The sequence below is a fragment of the Argiope bruennichi genome, chromosome 7 (genome assembly GCF_947563725.1).
Source record: "Argiope bruennichi chromosome 7, qqArgBrue1.1, whole genome shotgun sequence".
Classification (NCBI taxonomy): domain Eukaryota; kingdom Metazoa; phylum Arthropoda; class Arachnida; order Araneae; family Araneidae; genus Argiope; species Argiope bruennichi.
In genome coordinates this window covers 16,553,557-16,575,519 of record NC_079157.1, presented here as the reverse complement: position 1 = coordinate 16,575,519, position 21,963 = coordinate 16,553,557, and the positions used below count along the sequence as shown (strand labels likewise).

Below are 21,963 nucleotides of genomic sequence, written 5' to 3'. Positions count from 1 at the left end.
CTTAAAAATCATCAATATGTTAAACAAAAGATATGGAATTTAAATTATTTATTAATAATGCTTTTATTCCATTTTTATGAATTTGTCAGGTTTATTTTTAGACAATAAACAAAATTATTTATAGATAACTAAATCAAAATTTGGTTTTATTTTTCTCATCTTCCCAAAAAAGTAAAATTAATGCTTTTTAATAATTTTTTGGAATTTTTCAGAGAAGAGTTTTTAAATGAAAAATATTTTAAGTAATAAAAATTCTCAAATATTTAAAAACTAATGGCATAAATTATTTTGGATTGGAAAAGAATTTAAGTGGGTTGGAAAAGAATGAGTTTAATAAAGCTAAATATGAATCAAGTTTGATTAATTTTAGAAAATGCAATAAAAATAAACCTTAATCTAAAATTTAGCGTGTTGACTTTAACATATATTAAAGACAGCAGCTAATTCGGTTTTGTTCCGACAAAATTCCTTAACAAAAAAAAATTATTTAATCACTTAATCTATTCTTAATTTCGGAGAGAAATTTGATATGCATAAAGTTTCGCCAATTTAAGTAGAAACACTAAAAAATTTTGGTTTTCGAAAAGGAAAAATTTTGATACAGTAATTAATTAATTCAGTTAACTAATTTGATTAAAAATTTGACACTTTGAAGGTGTTAATTACTTTAAGTTCTGATTGTTGTGAAATTTTAATTAGAATTTTAATTTTGGACTGAAATTTGATATGCAAAACGTTGAGTCATGTTAAGTAGAATCATTCGAACGTTTTGGTATTTGTAAAATAAAAATTTTGATACAGTAATTAATTAATTCTGTTAACTAACCTCATTAAATAATTCGACACTTTAAGTTCTTATTTTTGAGAAATTTAATTAGAATTTTAATTTTGGTTTGAAATTTGATATGTATAAAGTTTAAGCAAGCTAAGTAGAATCATTGAAATATTTCAGTTCGTGTGGGAAAAATTTTAATGCAGAGATTAATTAATTCTGTTAATTAACTTGATTAGAAAAATTCATTAATTAATAAATATTAATATTCGAATCAAATTAATGAACATTTTAATTCCGTCAAGTTATTATTTTTTGGAAAATTTTATTAAATTTTTAAAATTGTGACGTTTATGAGCGATGTTTTTTTAAAATGTTAAAGAACAAAGATTACTTTTATCTGATCTTAAATCACAAAAATATTATAAATTTAATGACATCAATTTGCATCTTCTTGCAGCTTTGTCCCTCAATTTCATTTTTTAATGTTTTTTGCATAATTTGATGTAAATACTTTTTAATGGAATTTATCTCGCTTTCATTGTTTTTACAAATATTTAATCGCATGTTCACAGTGCTGAAAGTTTTAAAAAAATAAAGATTCCATTTACTTTTTTCTTTCCTCTTTTGTATTCTTGGCATTGTATAATAATTTTTTATTATTTTCTTATTTTTTAGCATCAATTTTTTAAAATACCTATACGCAGACGTTTCTGAAATATTAAGGAAAAATTCTGCTTATAATGGGATTTTATAAGTAAAATGCTGTGGTATAAGTAAAAGTTATTTCATTTAAACTTCGAACTTACCATCTACTTCATTTGCAGTTAGATGTTAATTGCAGAATGGCCATGTTTTTCATAAGGCATGAGATTACACTCGTTTACTTAGAATAAAAACATAAAAAATACACATAAAATCATTAAAAGAGCATCTCTGAAATATCTGCCACGACGTATCGCTTCAAAATAATTTTCTCAGGCAATCATAAATGTCAGTTTGTAAATGAAATTCGAATTTGAAAGGAACACATTCATCTTCCAGAAGAACAAGCGAATCGATAAAGATGACAATTTATATTATTCATGTATATCGTAAAATAATTCCGAAATGAATTTAAATAAAATAATCAGATATTTTTAGATTTTTAACTATACGTGAAATTTTAGCTTTAGGTTTGAGACCCGATTCCACTAAAGCGCCGTCGTGTAAGCGGGTCGGGTGCACGCTAAAGTCCAACGTACAGCCTAACGCCTAACGTTCAAACGTCCTCCCATTGGTGTGGTGTGAAAGCTTGGAGAGAGTGGTCCAGGCTCAGATGTCGTCCTCGTCATCTGACCGTCGCTCAAAATTGCGAGGTCCGACACAAAATAGCTCTAGTATTTCTTTTAAACGGGACGTTAATATAACTAAACTAAATTACCGTTTCAATTTTACAATTATATTACAGTTATTATTTAAAGTCTTGAGCTATTACAAGAAACTGCATTCTGCTGTTCTTCTAGCTTTCATCGTTAAATAAAATTCCTCATAAAGAAATTAAGATTAATATATTTATTCTATTGAGATTGAAATAATATAAAGGATGTCCTTGGAAAAAAATAGAAAGGGAAGGATAAAATGTCATTCATTTCTTTCCAAAAATAACTGAAGGACTATAGAGATAATATTATCTAATTTTTCATGTGCTCTAAATATACAATAAGATTGACAGGTAATATACAAAGAAAAAAATTCATGGAAAAATAAAATCATATTCTGAAAGATACCTTTACTTTGTATTTTTTTAAAAAATAAACATAAACATAGGAATTTATTATGTGAATATTGTATATTATCAACACCAGGAAGCTCTAGGAATATAATAGTTATAGTCCCAACATTTAACTTAATATTCTGTTTAGCCAGTTTTTGGAAGATATTTGAGGAACTTTAAGATAGTATTTTAATTCCAGTAGATTCGAGATTTTAATAATATATTTTCGAAATAACTGAGATAACTGCAACTTTAATGGGCCTTTAAATAACTTCCGCAGGTGTAATAGTTTGAACTTTAAACGTTATCTTTCGCGCAGAGGACATATAGCTTATCAATATCTGAGGCACCATTATAACTTTTCCCGTATTATTAGTAACTTTATCTAAAAATGATAACATTTCAAAACGAATTATCTAAGTTGTAACATAAACTATATATGTTCTTGTTTCTTATCTTGATTATTCTATAGATAAAATAATAACAAATATATAATTAATGAAAAGCGTTTAAGCAAAATTTAAGTTTACTTAAATAATACTGCAGGTCTGATAATATTCCTAAAACTCTAAATTAACAAATAATTCTTTTAATTTTTCACAAATAATTTTTTTCAATGCATGTTTAAATATATATTGATTTAAATGCGGTTTTCATAGTTTATAGATTTTTTTAAGTTTGAACCTATTTAATTACCATATTTCTGTTCAATGTCATTTTCAATTTAGTCATATTCGAACTGCTTTTCTAAAACGTGAAATATCATTTAAATAATACATAATAATTCAACTTAATAGATAAATAACTAATCTAAGTGATTATATAAATTGAGAATATAATATGAATTTATATATAAATTTAATTCTAATTTTCCCAACAAAAATATAAATATTTTTTTTATTTCATCTAAAGTTTAAAATAAATAAGTAAAATGGAATTGGCATTTTGAAGAATTAGAAAAGAAATGAAATTATAAGCAAACAATAATTATTTTAATGAAAAAAATGTAATAATGTATATTTGTTAACGCGCCCAAAAGTATGTGAAATGTTGAGCAACTACCAGACCTATAAACAACACAAGGTCTATATAACCTGAAATAATGCTTTGCAATTGGACCTTGTTTCACAGCAAGTCCTTTTCATTTTATAGTATCTGAAATATACAGGGTTAAAACTTATTGTTCAAATTTCGTGGAGAAGTAGGGAATATCTCAGAAAACCGACTTCACATACGAAAGTATTGTGATGATTCAGCTTCTTCCCTGGGTGACCACTGTGACATTCCTTTTTCCCACACTCGATAATTTACATTCCGGGCCATTCTTCATCAACGAAACTCCCACAGTGTTAAGTGCCTCCAGATTGCCAAATGGAAGACCCTTCTTTTAAGTACGGTCGTCTGGCCAATTAGTGCTAATCCAGATAAGGAACCACACGTGCGTTTCCCAGGGAAATAAATCGTGTCTTCGAAAGGCGAGAGTGTCAAACACTCCAGATGTCCAGATGTCCTTCATTTTTCCCATTGTGGAGGGTGGATCATCAATGGACATTTCCCACGGGCGACCAGAGACGATTCAGGTTGTTCTGAACGGCGATTGGGTAACAGGGAGTGGACAGGAAAGGTGGAGTCTGAGAGAAAGATAAAAGGTGAAATTTTTTGGAAGAAGAAAGAGAGAGGAGCTTGGTAGGAAGTGGACTTCTGAGAAAAATTCAACCCGAAGGAAATTCGGTGGATTGCTAGAGCTAACCCTGCAGTAGCATGAGACGGCAACCGCCTGTTAGCTGCTCTTGTGAAGGCGTTTTCTCCAAATTTGTTCGAGGAACTATTCTTGTTTAAATTTCGTGCTATAAATAGCATCATTCATTTAACCTAGATGAGAAAGAGTTGTTTTTATGTAATAAGCTGTAAATAAAGAATTTGATCATAACGCTACCTGTTATTGGATCGAGACTTTACAGTATGTCCACAAACTTCATTTGTATGGAGAAGTAAAGTGAACGCAAAGAAACAGTAAAGTAAAGTGACAAAAAATGTGATTTTTATTCCAACTAGGTAAAGTTCAAGTTCACAGTAGATGCTCAAATGGCGGCCATTTACACGAACACGGGATTCACAGCACTGTTGTACCGACGAAAAGTTTCAGAAACTCCTGGAATATCACGGACGATGCCTGCGTCACATCCACCAAAATATATGGTATCAACATGACGGAACTCTAGACCATAGCACAATTGTTGCGCGTGGAGTACATGGGGAACTCAATGGATCGGCAGTTGTGGGCAAATCGCTTGGCTGCCCAGGTCACCTGATTTATCCCCATGGATTTTATTTAGTGTTGGGCCATGAAAGATCATGTGTACGGGAACCCCGTCGACAGTGAAGAGGACATTATTGCACAAATAATGACGGTCACAGGCATTGTCGGTGAAATGAACAATGAAAATGTTCGGTGGTCAATGCAACGGCGCTGTGAATCCCATATTCCTGTAATTGCTTGCAATTCTGAGCACCTACTGTGAACTTGTACTTTATCTTGTTGGAATAAAAGTCATATTCGTTACCACTTAACTGTACTGTTTCCTTGTGTTCACTTCACTTCTTCATTTTGCCCAAGCAGATGAAGTTTGCGGACATACTTTCTTGTGTGAAATCGTTTTCCTGGCGAATTCCCTACTACCCCAGGAAATTCGAACGAAAAGTTTTGACCCTGTATAAAGTTTCGTTTCAGGCATAACTTAATACAAAAAAAAAAAAAAAAAAAAAAAAAAAGAACATAGTTTTTGAATTTTGTTTGTTTGTTTGTGAATAAGATAACTCAAATGTGCTTTGAGTCAGACAAATATAATTCTGTATATGGTTTGCCAAATTTGTAATCAGACTCATTTAAGGGTAGTCAGTCTGTTCGTTTGCCTGATTATAAATGAGCGTAATAACGATAAAACGTGAAAAGCTTATGGTGAAGCTTTATAAGCCAGATAACAGCGACTAGACAGAAGTAATCAATTTCTTCTAGTGGTCATGTTATTCAGCTACGAACCCAAACCTTGTGAGTTCGATTCTCGCTATCTCCAATTGCTACAAGCTTGATGGATAAGATGTAGTACACTGGTTTAGTATATATAATGCAGACTCATAAACAAATCTTTCGAAAGGTTTACCGTCTGTCGGTTTGCACTTATGTACAAATAAAAACACGATAGTTCAAGAACATAGCGATTTAAGTAAATAAAATTTAGTGCACAGTTTTGACATCCGAAGTGTAGATTCTTATCGAAATTTATCAAACGTTTGACCATCAGGCGATCATTAGTTTCTCATGTACGTAAAAGCGGAAACTCAAAAAAAAATGTCTAAATAAATGAAGTCTGGAATGTAACAACAATTAGAGACTGCAATTGTAGTTGTATACCATATCCGTGATTTTATTTCAATTCATCAATGGAGTTTAACGACCAAAAACAATTCATACAAAATGCAGATTTAAATTTCTGATGATCATTATCAACTGCATGTCAGCGATTAATCGCCAAAAATGCCTAACTAGATTCAGTAAAAACAATAGATTCATGCCAAAATTCGATTTTTTTTGTATTTATTGTTTTCCAACGGAATGCAGTTAATGCTGAAATATTAATTTCTTTTGTCATACTAAGACGCCCATAAATTTCACATGTGAAAATAAAAATCTGAGCACTTATTATGTTCCCTATCTTACATTTTTATAGGAGAGCATACAAGGAAGTTTCAGGAAAAATTTATCCAGATATTCACATGTTCATATCATCATTTTATCTGCGGAGAAAAAGGTAGTATAAACAAGGACATAACAGTAACAAAACGCTTTCATTTACTAATTATTAACTATTAAACTATTTTATTTAATTGTTTTACGGGCCGTGGTGTCCTGGTGGTAATGCTTGGGCTTCGGAACCGGAGGGTTTCAGTTTCGAGGCCCGGTTCTACCGCAGAACCATCGTGTCAGTGGGTCCGGTGCATGTTAAATCAGTCGGAGCAGAGTTTCCTCCCGCTGGTGTGGTGCGGAAATTTGAAGAGGGTGATGCCAGCTCAGTTATAGTCCTCTTCATCTGACTGGGGTTCAAAATTACGAGGTTCATGCTTAAATAGTCATACTATTACTTTAAAACTGGAAGTTAATAAAATTAAACTAAATCATTTACTAATACCATTGTTATCAATCTTGTGAAGAAAAACAGAGCAAAAAAGTGAGAGTGATTCCCAAAACTTTCTTGCATCCTCTCTAATAAAGATATTACTCTAGAGAGCGCCTTGCATAATATTGGCGTACAAAAAATTTAATCATAGAAATATTAACCTTTGGCGTGAATTTTGCATTTGTGCTGAATCTGTTGTGTCATTCTTGGCGAGGTGTTTAGTGTTTAATCGCAGCCAAACGGCTTATAGCAACCGAAAATCAAATGTATGCTTTATACGCGTGTTTCCCAACCGAATACAAATTTGACACAGAATTACACCTGTGGTCACACAATCACATACCAAACTTGATATATTTAAGTCACTGTAACTTAGGGCTATCGTGTTTATATGTATCTAAAAACACAGACCTTAAGTCGGACGATCTCTTCTTGAATCTGGTTCAAAATGTGATAAGTATCTACAACTACAGGTGTTAATTCCATGTACAGAATTTTATTTATCTAGTTCTCTTCGTTTTGTATTTATTGTGTTAAATTATGTTCGAAAAGCTGAACTGACAGATTTCCTCTAAGCCAATTTTGCTACAAATATTGGTATAAAGACCTTATAAAAAATTTAAAGAATCTAGCTCAAGGCATGTTTGAGTTATCTTTGTCACAGACAGACAAACGGACATGTTTTCAAAAATGCGATTTTTTAAAAAAAATCTAGGACGTTTAAGACGAGGAGATTCGTCAAAATCTCGAGTTCGAATTTTTTAAAGATGACTATACTTTCTCTATACTACGTATACAAGAAAGTAAAAAATGGAAAAGTTCGAAACGATTTCTGGCTTGGAATTGTAGACCTTATTTCATTGTATCAATTCACTCTTCAGCTAAGAACTGATTGGATGAATAATTTTATTTCTCCCAATAGAAGGCTAAATTTATTTAATCTGGAGAATTTTTTTTAGCCTTGATATATTTGCAGGTGACTAGAGTGTTTAGGATTTTCTTATGGGAGTGTATCTGTTTTTTGCAAAGGGTATTTTTTAAATTTCCTTTTTATAAATCTAAATAAACTATTATTAATATTAACTCTGATTAACTGTCTTAATCCTAATAAAAGAAATTTTATTAAGAAATAATGAAATAAAATTAGAGTCTGGAATCTACTGAAATAATTTAGAAATTAGATGCCTTGTAAAATTTTAAACTGAACAATTAAAATATGCATGATGAATATTTATATATTCTTTCTAAAACTCTACGAATATAATTTTTTTTACTTTAAAACCTAATATCTAAAAGCATTTCTTTAACTTGACTTTCAATAAAAAAGAATTAAAGAAAATATCTCATCGTAATTCATGCGGATAACAAGTAAAACCATTTTTAGCCTTGTTTATTTTAAATAACATTGTAGATAATAAACTGAAACGTTTGATTTTACTTTTTTTCCAACTTATCAATTTCTTAATTTTTTTTTTAATTTATTATTTTTTGTAAATTTGAAGGTTAAGAAGCAAAAGAATGAAAAAGATAAGATAGAACTTCGTCCTTCTTAAAAAAAAAGAAAAGAAAAAAGAAAACTAGATAAAAGTAGAATACTTCGCGTCAATACAAAGAGATGCGTCAATACAAACAGATGTTTGAGTATCAACATTTTGAAATAAATTATTTTTCCGCCTTTCAAGTAGGGCTATAAATATATTATAATGATAAAATGGATGAAAGTGCCAAAATGTTAGGGAATTGCAGTCCATTTTTTTAATTGTAATATTTGATCCCTCTTTCCGAAGATCATCCAAGTTCAAGTCCTTCAGAATACTGGAACGCACTAGTTTCCTTTTCAAAGATAAGAAAATTTCCATATCCACTTAAAAGAAAAACTTCTGTTCGAAGTTCAGTAAGGTTTTGATTTCCATTAAGCTTCTAATGTATTTGATGCTCATATTTCACTAGAACAGCATAAAAATGATTTATAATAGGCATTGAAGTCTATTATAATTAATCTATTTATTGTGTAAATACATTTTTAGTAGTTTCAAGTCCCATGACATCAATAAGCTGTTAAAAACCCAGTTGTCCTATAATCCTTCTAATTTCATGTCCTGTCGTTCCACTCGTATATTTCTTATGTAAATAGTGCAGTTAATGCATTTAGTCTTTAGACCTCAACAATAAAAGGAAATCACGATATTAAATATTTGGAAAAAAGATAAAAACGAATTGAATTTCATCACAACAATGAAATATAATGTTTAAAATTATGTAAAAAAATATTTTTAAATAGTGTCTATATTAAAAGAAAATTACACTACAAATAAATGAATACCAATTTCTTGTCATTGGTATAAATTATTATTTTTGTCTATTTTTGAACTTTAAAATGATGTAAAGTTGTCTTTCAAAGCGAGATAACTCCCCCCCCCTACTTTTAACTAATTAAAAAGTCCGAAAATACTTCTCAACTTTCAAAATATCTCTACGTTAAATGATCTTGCCTATGTAGCAACAAAACACACTTTCTAATTTATTATAAGAGAGGATAGATATTGTTGATTCACCATAATATCTATGATGTAAATATTGTTATCTGTTAAGAAAAATTATTGTTTATTTAAGTTAATTAATTATTATAATTGTTTATTGATTATTAATTATCGTTAAGTTAAGTTAAATAATTATTTTAATTGTTTATTAATTGTTAATTATTGTTAATTTACTTTAAGTGATTATTTTAATTGTTTATTAACTATTAATTATTGTTAATTTAAGTTAATTAATTGTTTTAATTGTTTATTAATTATTTATTATTGTTTTCTTTTAAGTTAAATTTTAATCAAATAATGTGATTTGAAATTACGTATTTTATGTGAAAATCTGGTAAAAGAATCTCGTTCATTATACTCATAATTTAAAGTTTTATATTAATTGGGAAAATCAATTGGTTCATTAACAATAGAAATATTATACATTAATTTATCAATATGACTGTATTAATAGATCCAATAACTCCCAGAACCTAATTCCTTACCCATAATTTAAAGTCTTATATTGATTGGGGAAATAAATTGCTTCATTAATAGTAGAAATATTATACAAGAATTTATCAATATGACTTGTAATAATAAACACAATAACTCCCCAAACCCAATTCCTTACCCATAATTTAAAGTCTTATATTAATTAGGAAAATTAATTGGTTCATTAACAATAGAAATATTATATAGGAATTTATCAATATGGCTGTAATAATAGAATCGTTGACATTTTTGTATAATTTAAAAGGTGCTGTTTTAATTTATTTAATTTATCACTGATATTTCAAACAAACAATGTGTTTAATAGAATATGTTATCACAGAAATCGATAAAAAAATCTAACCCACCGACACTTTATTTATCATTGTAAGCGTTTTACAAGCTGAGATAAAAGATGAAATAAAAATTGGAACATATAAGGCACGGGGTTGCTGAAACATTTTTTTTTAAATGGCAATAATACTTTATTCATTTTTGTCCCAACTCATATATCATGGCTTAATGTTAAACTAGTATTGGATTGCATTAGTTTTCTCACATTATTACTCATTTTTTTCGTATTTATAACCATGACAGTTATAATTGATTCTTACTCGCTTTTTTACTTTCTAAAGTTTTAACATTATTTATAATTATGAGTTGGTGATCAGTATTTTAATATTTTTAAAGTCAGTGAACTGATAAATTTGTTTGTATTTTCATTGGATAAAAATGGCACCAATTGAAAGAATGGCAACGAAAGAGTTATCTTCAAAACCGCATAATTTTTTAATAATAAAATTTGAGTTTAAATATAAGAAATTTGAAGAAAAATGAATAAGTATTGTTTTTAAAAATCGAATTTTTTGTCCAAATAACATAGCATAATCATATAGTTTGTTTCCATTGTTTTTATACATTATTTAAAACTTTTATGAAAACGATAACATGAGTTAAAATAAATCTATAAAAATATCGAATTTTTTAAGAATTATTTAAATATTGCCACTAAATGTGTGTGTGTGTAATAAAATAGTAATTAAAATTAACAAATATCCAGAAATTAATATCATTGTTATGTTTTCGAAAATCATTTTTTAAATTTGGAATTATAATAAAAATGCTGGTTTTTATTAAATTTTAAAATTTAACTAAAACTTGAAAAACTTTTTTAGTCAGCACCCAACTTAAGAAATACGAATTAAAGGCAATCAATTATTCAATAGAATTTGAAAAATTTCACCAATTACCCATGTTATCAATTACCTAATTACAGAAGGAAATTTGAATTTTTTAAAGCACCAATTACTCAATATAATCAATTACCTAATTGCCTAAAAAAATTTGAAATTATTTTTCTTTAAGCACCATTTATCCAATTTAATAAATTACGTAAAAAAATTTGAAAAATATTTTTTTCTTCAGCACCAATTACCCAAAAAATATTTTCAGGACTAACGATCTGCTTTATAATTTTGGTTGAATTTTATATCTTCTAAATTCCATCACGCATTTAATAAAAAGTATGCCAGTCTCTAAAGATTACCATGTCAAAAATACGATATTTAAATGTAGTAGTTAACCTTCCTTTTTAAAAAGTAATTTTCTCTACCTTTGCATTTTCATATAGCAAAATTCATTTTGGAATTTTAAAATTAATAGATATGTATTATACCGCGCTACTATTTAACAACATCCATCTAGGACTAGATGTTTTTTTTTATTATTATTATTTAGAAAATGTTTGCCAAAGAATTTTACCATGAACTTCATCAATGATGGGTTGTCTGACTAGACACTACGCAGCTGTCTAGACCACCACGCTGAAGAAATCTGAGTCAGTTCAATTAAAAAATGGTATCAATCAAGGTCCCGAATAAATTTCTAAAAATTTATACCCATAAATTATGAAACCATCTTTGAACGCCACACTATGTTTAGTCAATTTAAGCCAATGGAACGAGTTTCATAGATCTTTTCGCTATTAAGTGAAGGTCATCTGTATTATCGGCATGGATGAAAACATCTTTCAAAAGCGGTTTGATGACGGAAGTTTAAAAACTGCCAAAGGGTTGAAAACGATTTGTGACACGGAGAGGAAACTGCGACATAGTGTCAAATCGAATACAGTTTTATCTGAATCCCGTAGTTCGATTATTAAACAATATTTGAGGAATATCGAATAACCTTGGGCCAAAATTGTTGCTTTTTTCTTTTTTGGGGGGTATGTGGCATTTATATGTCATGTTACATCATCATTTTGGTAATTAATTGAAATGAAAATATAAAATTGTAAATCTTTTATCTCGGATTAAAGTTGTATTTTATTATTCTTAGTAAAATCAGGATTTTTTTTAAATATTTTCCTACTAGCCACTTGCGGTCAGCAGTCGCATCGCCAAGAATATTGATTGTGTTTCATTTTCCTTTTCATATATATTACTTGATACTTATATTTCTTAGTTATTACTCGACATAGTCTTTATAATATGATATCGTAGCGGATACTAAGCTATGCTATTTTAGTATATATATATATATATATATGTAGTGACGAGCGCCTGTTGGCGAGCGCCATCTGCTGGTTGTTAGACGGAGTTGACGCTGGTTAGACGGAGAGCAGATCAGACGGATCTGGACGAGAGAAAAGACGTGTCAGATCAGACGGATCTGGACGAGAGAAAAGACGTGTCAGATCAGACGGATCTGGACGAGAGAAAAGACGTGTCAGATCAGACGGATCTGGAGGAGAGAAAAGACGTGTCAGATCAGACGGATCTGGACGAGAGAAAAGACGTGTCAGATCAGACGGATCTGGACGAGAGTAAAGACGTGTCAGATCAGACGGATCTGGACGAGAGTAAAGACGGGACGCGACTCGACGTATTCGACGAAATCTACTGAATGTTCAATTCTTTTATGTTAATGTATATATATCCTAAATGTCCTAATCGTCCTAAATGTAATTAAATGTGCGTTCTAAAATAGTAGTGATTTCTGAGTCCTACATATATATATATATATGTAATGATATTTTAACTCTGATTTCAATTTAATTAATTTTCAAGATTTTATCTTACTTTAGCCCATAGTAACTTCATTCTAAAATATTCTCTTATTTCGTGATCCAATTCCACTGTTTCTACTTAAATAATTCAAGAGAAGATTTGTTAAACTGCTGAATCAGCTAAAACTAACTTTCCCACACTCCGCGTGAAGAGATAAAATACCGCTGATGAGGCAAATTCTTTTTTTAAAATCTCCCTGTGTTTTCCCTACCTTGTCTACGCGTGTGTAACGAAAATCCCTATCGAAATCTCATAATACATTAGCGCTGTAAAGAAATATTTTCCCTATCAAAATAATAGGTTATATAAGACCAGGGATAAAATGTTCAAGAGCTTTTTCCTCATTCCTTTTCTGTTTCGCTCTGTGTGCTCATCGCTTATACATATGCCTGCTTCTTCAAAATGAAATAAAACAACGTCACGAAATTAAAAGTCTCTTCACTGTCTTCAAACTGCATCATGCTTCACATAAAATAATGTTACATATTAAAAAGTCGACAGGATTCCGAAAATGCTTATATATATTATTATTATTATTAACGTCTGAAATAGAGATTGATAAATATAAAGACAGTGGTTTCGCATAAAATTAAGATTTTTTATCCAGTGATTTGGTTACTGTTTATTGATAATATTTAATTAGTATGATACGAGGCAATCAAAATATAACCATCGGGTTTTAACTCACTATACAAGGTGTCCCATCATAGCCAAAACTCTACACAGCCAGATCTCTTGCTTGGAGTACATAAAAACAACAAGAAAGAACTTTATCTTTACAACCCATAATTAAAAATACAAGGCGATTTTTTTGTCGTTATATCCGATGTACGAATGAAGCTTTATTGGAAACATGAAAGTCAGTATTTGTAAATATTTTTGCCAATATTTTCAGTGAAAGTGTTTTCGTCCATCGATATGGCGTCATACTTTTCTCTCTCACTTTTCTAATGGTCTTAGAAATATAGCCCTTTGGACCGCTTTTATGCAGTCTAAGCTAAGAATCTGGCTATACAATCTTTATACGTTCTTGATGGGACATTCTAAATTTCAGAAAGCACAATATACTTTCTTTCTGTTTCATTTAGGACCAGACGCATATTTTACAAATTCATGTTTATTTTGCAACTGGGGGAGGTATTCTCATTTCAACCAATCATGTTGTGCATCTGTATTCAAAAGGGCGGGGCCTTCATTTTCCAAGAGCAAATGTAAACAAATACTACCAAATTATTATCTTTAGTGCTCGAGTCATTTTTGTTTTTTGTCCATCTTTTGTTAATGCAATCCTGAATGTCGATTCTAATACAATTACAATTTTGTACTCAATGCCAAATTTCATTTAAGACCTCATAATGAATCATATTATTGCTTTAATAATGTAGTTTGAACATATTTTATGCTGATTTAAAGTGAAACTGCCTTATAATATACGAAGTAAGTTTTTTTTTCATATCCTATCGAAACGAAATTTTTAAATCATGATAAATTGTTTTCTTTAATTTTACATGTTCTTAAGAAACTTCGTTTAGTGTTCAAACTACAAGCATTATATTAAGGGAAGTAAGGGAAAGACAGCCGTAAAGAGATAGAAAAACTGAATAACATCTTGTATGTATATAGTTTATACTATGAAAAGACATTAATTTAAGGTTGTTTAAGGTAGCCGACTACGTTCGAAGCAATATTTTTGAAAAATTGGATTTTTTAAAAGCTATTTATGGTTTTTAGATGTATTGTCAATTATAAACACTATATATACAAAAAAATTATTTGGAAATATAATATATTTTGAGAAATAGGAAAATTTGTAGTAAATTTTAATGAAATTTAACCTAAACGGCTAACACTCTACATAAAATTGTAATGCAGCTATCCTATTTTTCTTTGTACACAAGTTATAGAATATAATGATGAATGAAATGAACCCAAATCTAAGAAACCTTTTGAGATGCAAAGAAATTATGGGTAAAAATGTACATATATATACATTTTTTCCATAAATTTACAACTTAATTTTTCTAAAAACACCTATAAATAAAAAAGTATTTCACCAACAATAAAACTTTTGGTTCATTTCATTGCCCACAGTATTTAAAACACAAGCTGAAATTTTTATGTAAATACCTCTATTAGTTTTTGAGATATCATGTTAACGGTGGAAAATTTTTATAAAAATTAAAGTTTAAGAAAATTGAAGTTAAAGAAATATTTTAGCTAAAAAATTGTTTAAAATTATCCTGGATGATAGATCAGACCTTCCTTTTCCTAGAAAATACTATTTTGGAAAGAGGAAAGCCTGAACTACAAGAAATAGTAATAAAAAAAGAATTCGCCAATGTGGTCGAAAACCAGTGTTTTTACCCCTTAGGACATAGGATCTTCTTAACATGTTGCCAGAAAGTTCTGTTTAAAGAGAATATAACTGAAAAAATTAAGAATACTTAAGTCTCCAGCCTCTATCTATAATATATTTCTTTTAAAATATCTTATTAACAGAAATCGATTGAAGATAATTACGTTTAATAGATATATTTTTGATTTATTTCATATCTCATTATTTTGATCTCTGCTACAAATTTGTTCTACCATTATTAGTACATTAAAACAAATTAAGTTTTAAAAAAGATCAAGATAAACTAATCGGTATGAAGAAAAAAAAAGTGAATATCTGTTAATAATTACAGCATACCTGAAATGATTAAATAATCTATCATTCAAAATGAATCATAATATAAATAGAGCCAAGCACTTTTATTTTGAACTGTAACAAACATCGCAAAGATCATGACATACAGTATTTGTTTGAATTCTACCTATTGCGTCACATGACAACAGATTGTAATTGGCTGAAGGTTAGAATGCTGACCTCAATTGTAAAATGAATATACACTTGTGAAATATGTGGACCTCTTATAGTCAGTCTACATATAATTGTCGGATTATTGAGAACAATCCTATAATTCTTTAGGATTTTTTTTTATGTAATCAAAGCAAAGAATCTGGCTGTGCATAATTTAAGCGGCCTAGATGTTAAACCCTGGATTTTAGAAGGCACAATAGATTCTGTCTGATCCGAATTCTTCAGAATTTTTTTACAAAGAAAAGGCAATTTATTGATGTACTATAAACAATATCTGAACAAAAGACAACAACGCTTAATGCTCTATGCAACAGTAAGATGGAAGTCTACTTTAAGAGAAGATTATTGATAGAATGTACATCACGTCCAAACTGTACCACAATCTCCCTATATTTTATCTCATATTTGTACTGATTTCCGGAAAAAATTGTCCATATCTTATTTAAGCAGTGTGTGATTATTGGGGTTTTGGAATTTCTTAATCATATACGTTTTAAGACTTCTAACTCTATCGATATGAAAGAGCCTCAACCGCCCGTTCAACGAAGTTACGGCGTCGTCCAAATCTCTCGGATATAATTGATTAATTACTTCTTCTGTTATATGACTGATTGAATACCTGTGGTGCATGCTTTGTTCATTAGAGACGCTCACCCAAATGTATTTGGGAAAAAAGGGTATTTTAAAGAATACTTAAAGGACGCCCAAACATATAGTTGCTTAATAGCTTTTAGCTAAGAGGAAGCATTTTTTGTATAGCAACCTTTCAATAACATGAACTATCACTGCAGGATTTGAGAGGGGGTGAGGAATTTTCCTTTTTTTTTGAAAGAGACGCTCCAGCATTCGGAGATACCATAACTAAAATGATCTTAAGAATGTTAAGTAAAGATGATTAAGAGCTTATTTAAAGTTTTTAAAAAAAATTCAATGACAATACATGAACACAAAGTTATTTATGCATGATGAACTTAAAAAGTAAAATATATTTTCATCGTATCACACTTCAAATCATCTGCGAAGTTCCATTGATAACGTTAATCGCAATTTACAACGTATCAAAACGTATTTACATTGATAAGCAGAGCCAATGATTCTTATTTGGTTCGTTATTTTTTAATCTTGTGGTTACATAATTACCGAACCTTAGCCTGGTTGCAAAATACATTTTTGATTGAGTTTCGTTTCATTCCAATATGCGAATGGTGATCAGATCTTTCGGGAAGATCTGTGATTGCCACAAGTGATCAGAAAGATATCAAGGTAAAACGATATGACCACGTGGACGATAAAATGACAACTATATAAGGAACGGAAACGCATTGCGTCTATTAGATTTGTTTTAAAATATTTACTTTGAGGAAACAGAAATTGATAAATAATTTTTGAGCAGATTTATTTTGATCAAAAGCGATTTGATAATATAAAAACGTGAGGGATTTGGCAGCTACCTATATATTTATAAGTTATTAATTCATTTTGTGGGAAATAGTGTATATTTCAATTGTATATTGCTGGTAAGTATTAAAAATTGTTCTTGAAAAAATTCTTCTAATAATATATATAAATATGAATGTTTGTTTGTATGTATTTTTATATGAGCTTTTTCATGTGTATTCATGTATTTTTACATGAAAAATACGAACGTGCTGAATTTTAGCCTTACCATTAGAATGAGGAGAAAGATCACTATTACGACCAAAAGTTAGTTAAAATAATAGTTAATTAAAAATAGTCAAGTCTTTCTTATTTTGAAATGCATCTTTAAAATATCTCATATCTCAAAATTGATTTATATATAATCTGGAAACGAAAAAATGAAATCTTCTTTTTTCTTGATGACAGTTTTATTTTCTTACAATTTTTAATATTCATATTTTTTTTTAATTTATCTAATTCACAATTCATTATCAAAACTAAATTATATATAATCTAGAAACTAAAAAATAAATTTTTCTTTTTTCTCCACGGCAGTTTTATTTTCCTATAATATTTAATTTTCCTATTTTTTTTAAATTTAATCTAATACAAAATATATATTCTAAAAACTGGATTATATATAATCTGGAAACTAAAAAATAAAATTTCTTTTTTTATATTCATGACAGTTTTATTTTCTTTAATTAATCTAATACACAATTCATTATCAAAACTAAATTATATATAATCTAGAAACTAAAAAATAAATTTTTCTTTTTTCTCCACGGCAGTTTTATTTTCCTATAATATTTAATTTTCCTATTTTTTTTAAATTTAATCTAATACAAAATATATATTCTAAAAACTGAATTATATATAATCTGGAAACTAAAAAATAAAATTTCTTTTTTTATATTCATGACAGTTTTATTTTCTTTAATTAATCTAATACACAATTCATTATCAAAACTAAATTATATATAATCTAGAAACTAAAAAATAAATTTTTCTTTTTTCTCCACGGCAGTTTTATTTTCCTATAATATTTAATTTTCCTATTTTTTTTAAATTTAATCTAATACAAAATATATATTCTAAAAACTGAATTATATATAATCTGGAAACTAAAAAATAAAATTTCTTTTTTTATATTCATGACAGTTTTATTTTCTTTAATTAATCTAATACACAATTCATTATCAAAACTAAATTATATATAATCTAGAAACTAAAAAATAAATTTTTCTTTTTTCTCCACGGCAGTTTTATTTTCCTATAATATTTAATTTTCCTATTTTTTTTAAATTTAATCTAATACAAAATATATATTCTAAAAACTGGATTATATATAATCTGGAAACTAAAAAATAAAATTTCTTTTTTTATATTGATGACAGTTTTATTTTCTTACAATTTTTAATTTTCATATTTTTTAAATTTAATCTAATATACAATGTATAACATAGTTTTTATTATTATGATGAAGTTCAAACTAATTTTCTTCTTCCATAAAACCAATCATTTGAGGGCGTTCTCAATGTTGCAATTATATATATATATATATATATATATGAATGTATGTCGACATTAATTCTGGAGTAAGATTTCTACTTACGCTTTTATTTTGCACCAAAACATTTTCTAATTTATCTGCGCTGTGATTTGTAATACAATGATGATGTTTATATTATATTTTTCAGTCTGATTATACAGGATGTTCATTAATTATTGTCGGGGTTTCCGTACTTCATAACTTTCGAATAAAAAATATTACGCAAAACCCGATTACGTATTCGTAAATTACAACTCAAAGAATTTCATTAATGATATTAAAGTGTAAAGCTTGCAAAATTTGCACTTTGTAGGCATTCAGCTGAAGGCGATTATGTATTCGTAAATTACAACGCAAAGAATTTGGCAACAATGCGAAGAGGTGGACCAATCCCAGGGCCTCCGAGATCACCAGATATAACACCGCTGGACTTCTTTCTATGGGGGTTTGTCAGGAACATTGTGTACAAGACCCCTGTGCCCTCCCTTGATGAACTGAAGCGCAGAATTGTTACTGCGATCCAAAATATTACTCCACAAATGCTGGAGAACACTTGGAGGGAAATCGAATTTCGTCTCGATGTGTTACGAGCCACGAAGGGCAGCCATGTGCAAATTCATTAATCTTTTTAATATCATTAATAAAATTCTTTGAGTTGTAATTTACGAATACATAATCGCCTTCAGCTGAATGCCTACAAAGTGCAAATTGTGCAAGCTTTACACTTTAATATCATTAATGAAATTCTTTGAGTTGTAATTTACGAATACATAATCGCCTTCAGCTGAATGCCTACAAAGTGCAAATTGTGCAAGCTTTACACTTTAATATCATTAATGAAATTCTTTGATTTGTAATTTACGAATACATAATCGCCTTCAGCTGAATGCCTACAAAGTGCAAATTGTGCAAGCTTTACACTTTAATATCATTAATGAAATTCTTTGAGTTGTAATTTACGAATGCATAATCGCCTTCAGCTGAATGCCTACAAAGTGCAAATTGTGCAAGCTTTACACTTTAATATCATTAATGAAATTCTTTGAGTTGTAATTTACGAATACGTAATCGGTTTTTACGTAATATTTTTTATTCGAAAGTAATGAGGTACGGACACCCCGACAATAATTAATGAACACCCTATATACAGAAGTACAATCTTAAACAAAGATAGGAAAGCCGAAAGTGGACAATATACCATAAAATAATAACTTTATAAATTTCAAAGATATGCTATGTTTGATAGATTTGTTACAGTGCATTATTTTGAGAGAATAAAATCTGTTTGATTCCTTTTGAACCACTATGATCTTTTCAAAAGCCCGTATATCCTAAATGCCTATGTGATTTTTAGTTAATCTATTTTGAAAAATTTATGCACGCATGCTTCGACAATGTGTAATACAGGGTGTTCATTAATTATTGTCGGGGTTTCCATACCTCATAACTTTCGAATAAAACATATTATGCAAAAACCAATTACGTATTCGTAAATTACAACTCAAAGAATTTTATTAATGATATTAAAGTGTAAAGCTTGCACAATTTACACTTTGTAGGCATTCAGCTGAAGGCGATTATGTATTCGTAAATTACAACTCAAAGAATTATGTATTCGTAAATTACAACTCAAAGAATTATTCATTTGTAAATTACAACTCAAAGAATTATGTATTCGTAAATTACAACTCAAAGAATTATGTATTCGTAAAGTACAACTCAAAGAATTATGTATTCGTAAAGTACAACTCAAAGAATCGCCTTCAGCTGAATGCCTACAAAGTGCAAATTGTGCAAGTTTTATACTTTAATATCATTAATAAAATTCTTTGAGTTGTAATTTACGAATACGTAATCTGTTTTTGCGTAATATTTTTTATTCGAAAGTTATGAGGTACTTTAAACCCCGACAATAATTAATGAACACCCTGTACTTAAGCATACAAATTATTTTTCTAATTGTAAAAAGTCACTAAAATGAAAATTGAAGTCTTTCTTTTTACAGGCACTGACTTACCTGACTAGCTTTTATTTATTTATTTATTTTTGTAAAAATAGAATTTTGTTATCTTTTTTATACTTGCTTCCTTGTGAATTGAAGTGTTGAAATTTTAAAATGTTAAATAAAAATACACCATTTTAATATCTTCAGAGTTTAATGATCGGATCACAAATTAGTTAAATTATCATTATTTCCCTTTTCTGTGTATAAACCTATCAGTTAATTGAAAAAAAAAATCTTGATCATTTAATATTTCTATGCAATGATGAATTATAAATTGAAAGAAAATTATTAACAACATTAATTATACCATTCCAAAAAAGAAAATTATTAACAACATTAATTATACCATTCCAAAAAAGAAAATTATTAACAACATTAATTATACCATTCCAAAAAAGAAAATTATTAACAACATTAATTATACCATTCCAAAAAAGAAAATTATTAACGACACAAATTTGTTTTTCAATGCCTTTTACTATTCCCGTTATTTTTCCCGTTAGCGGTTAGAAATAAATAATTTAAATTGTTACTAAAAACATTAGAGAATGAAAATGAATTTTTAAATACAGGGAGAGGGGGGAAAAAACTCGGGCAAAATTATTGCATCATAGAATTGAAGTTAACTAATTTTTTTTTATTTTTTATTTTGTGTTAATTTCTTTCTGTCCTTCATTTCAATTATAAAATATTTTTAATATATCTCTTAGTTTACTCGTTTTTTTGGGGCTTTTTTTTACAAAAAAAAAAGCAAAATGAAGCAAAAGATCTGCGATTTAAGAATTGTTTTAATGTGTCTCGGAAAACAGTCTGACGCATTCATCAGAACTTTGCGGTCCACTTTCATGAAATGGAGGAAAAGCTAGTTCAACGAAAGCTAGCAAAAAGCTAACTAGCTAACAGTGAACTAGCTTTTTGCTAGTTCGTTCAACTAGCAAAAAACTAGTTCTACGAAATCCGAGGGTTCCCATGAGAAACATCACTTGTGAAATGGGAATAAGAGACCTATCAGTGCGGCGAATAGCAAAAGCAGAGCTTGGACTGAACCTCATAAGTTCCGAAAAGATCAGTTTCTGAATTAATAAATCAAACTCATGCGGTTCCAAAAATGAAAGAAAACTTTTGAAACTGGTCTCAAGTCAGCTCTGTAGAGATTTCTTTTCCCTAATGAGAAGCTCTTTACCATCCAACGAGCTCATAACACCCAGAACGATAGGATCTTTTCTGTAGATGCCCCAAGCACCTCAGCAATTGTTGAACATCGCCAATAACCAAAGTCAGTCATGGTCTGGAGCGGAATTTACGCAATCGGTAAAACATCTCTGGTTTTTCTGAATGAGGA

At 29.0% G+C, this 21,963-nt stretch overlaps 1 protein-coding gene across 3 annotated transcripts in view; it reads left to right on the top strand.

The window, feature by feature from the left end:
- Positions 1 to 21,963, top strand: part of LOC129975664 (retinaldehyde-binding protein 1-like) — a 49,361-nt gene that overhangs the window by 11,401 nt on the left and 15,997 nt on the right. The window contains exon 1 of one of the 3 annotated variants that reach the window (XM_056088775.1): positions 16,867 to 17,162. The exons of the other annotated variants lie outside the window; for them this stretch is intronic. The gene's annotated coding sequence lies outside the window, so the exon portion shown is untranslated. Of the gene's footprint in view, positions 1 to 16,866; positions 17,163 to 21,963 lie in introns of those variants that run through there. 3 annotated transcript variants of the gene reach the window in all.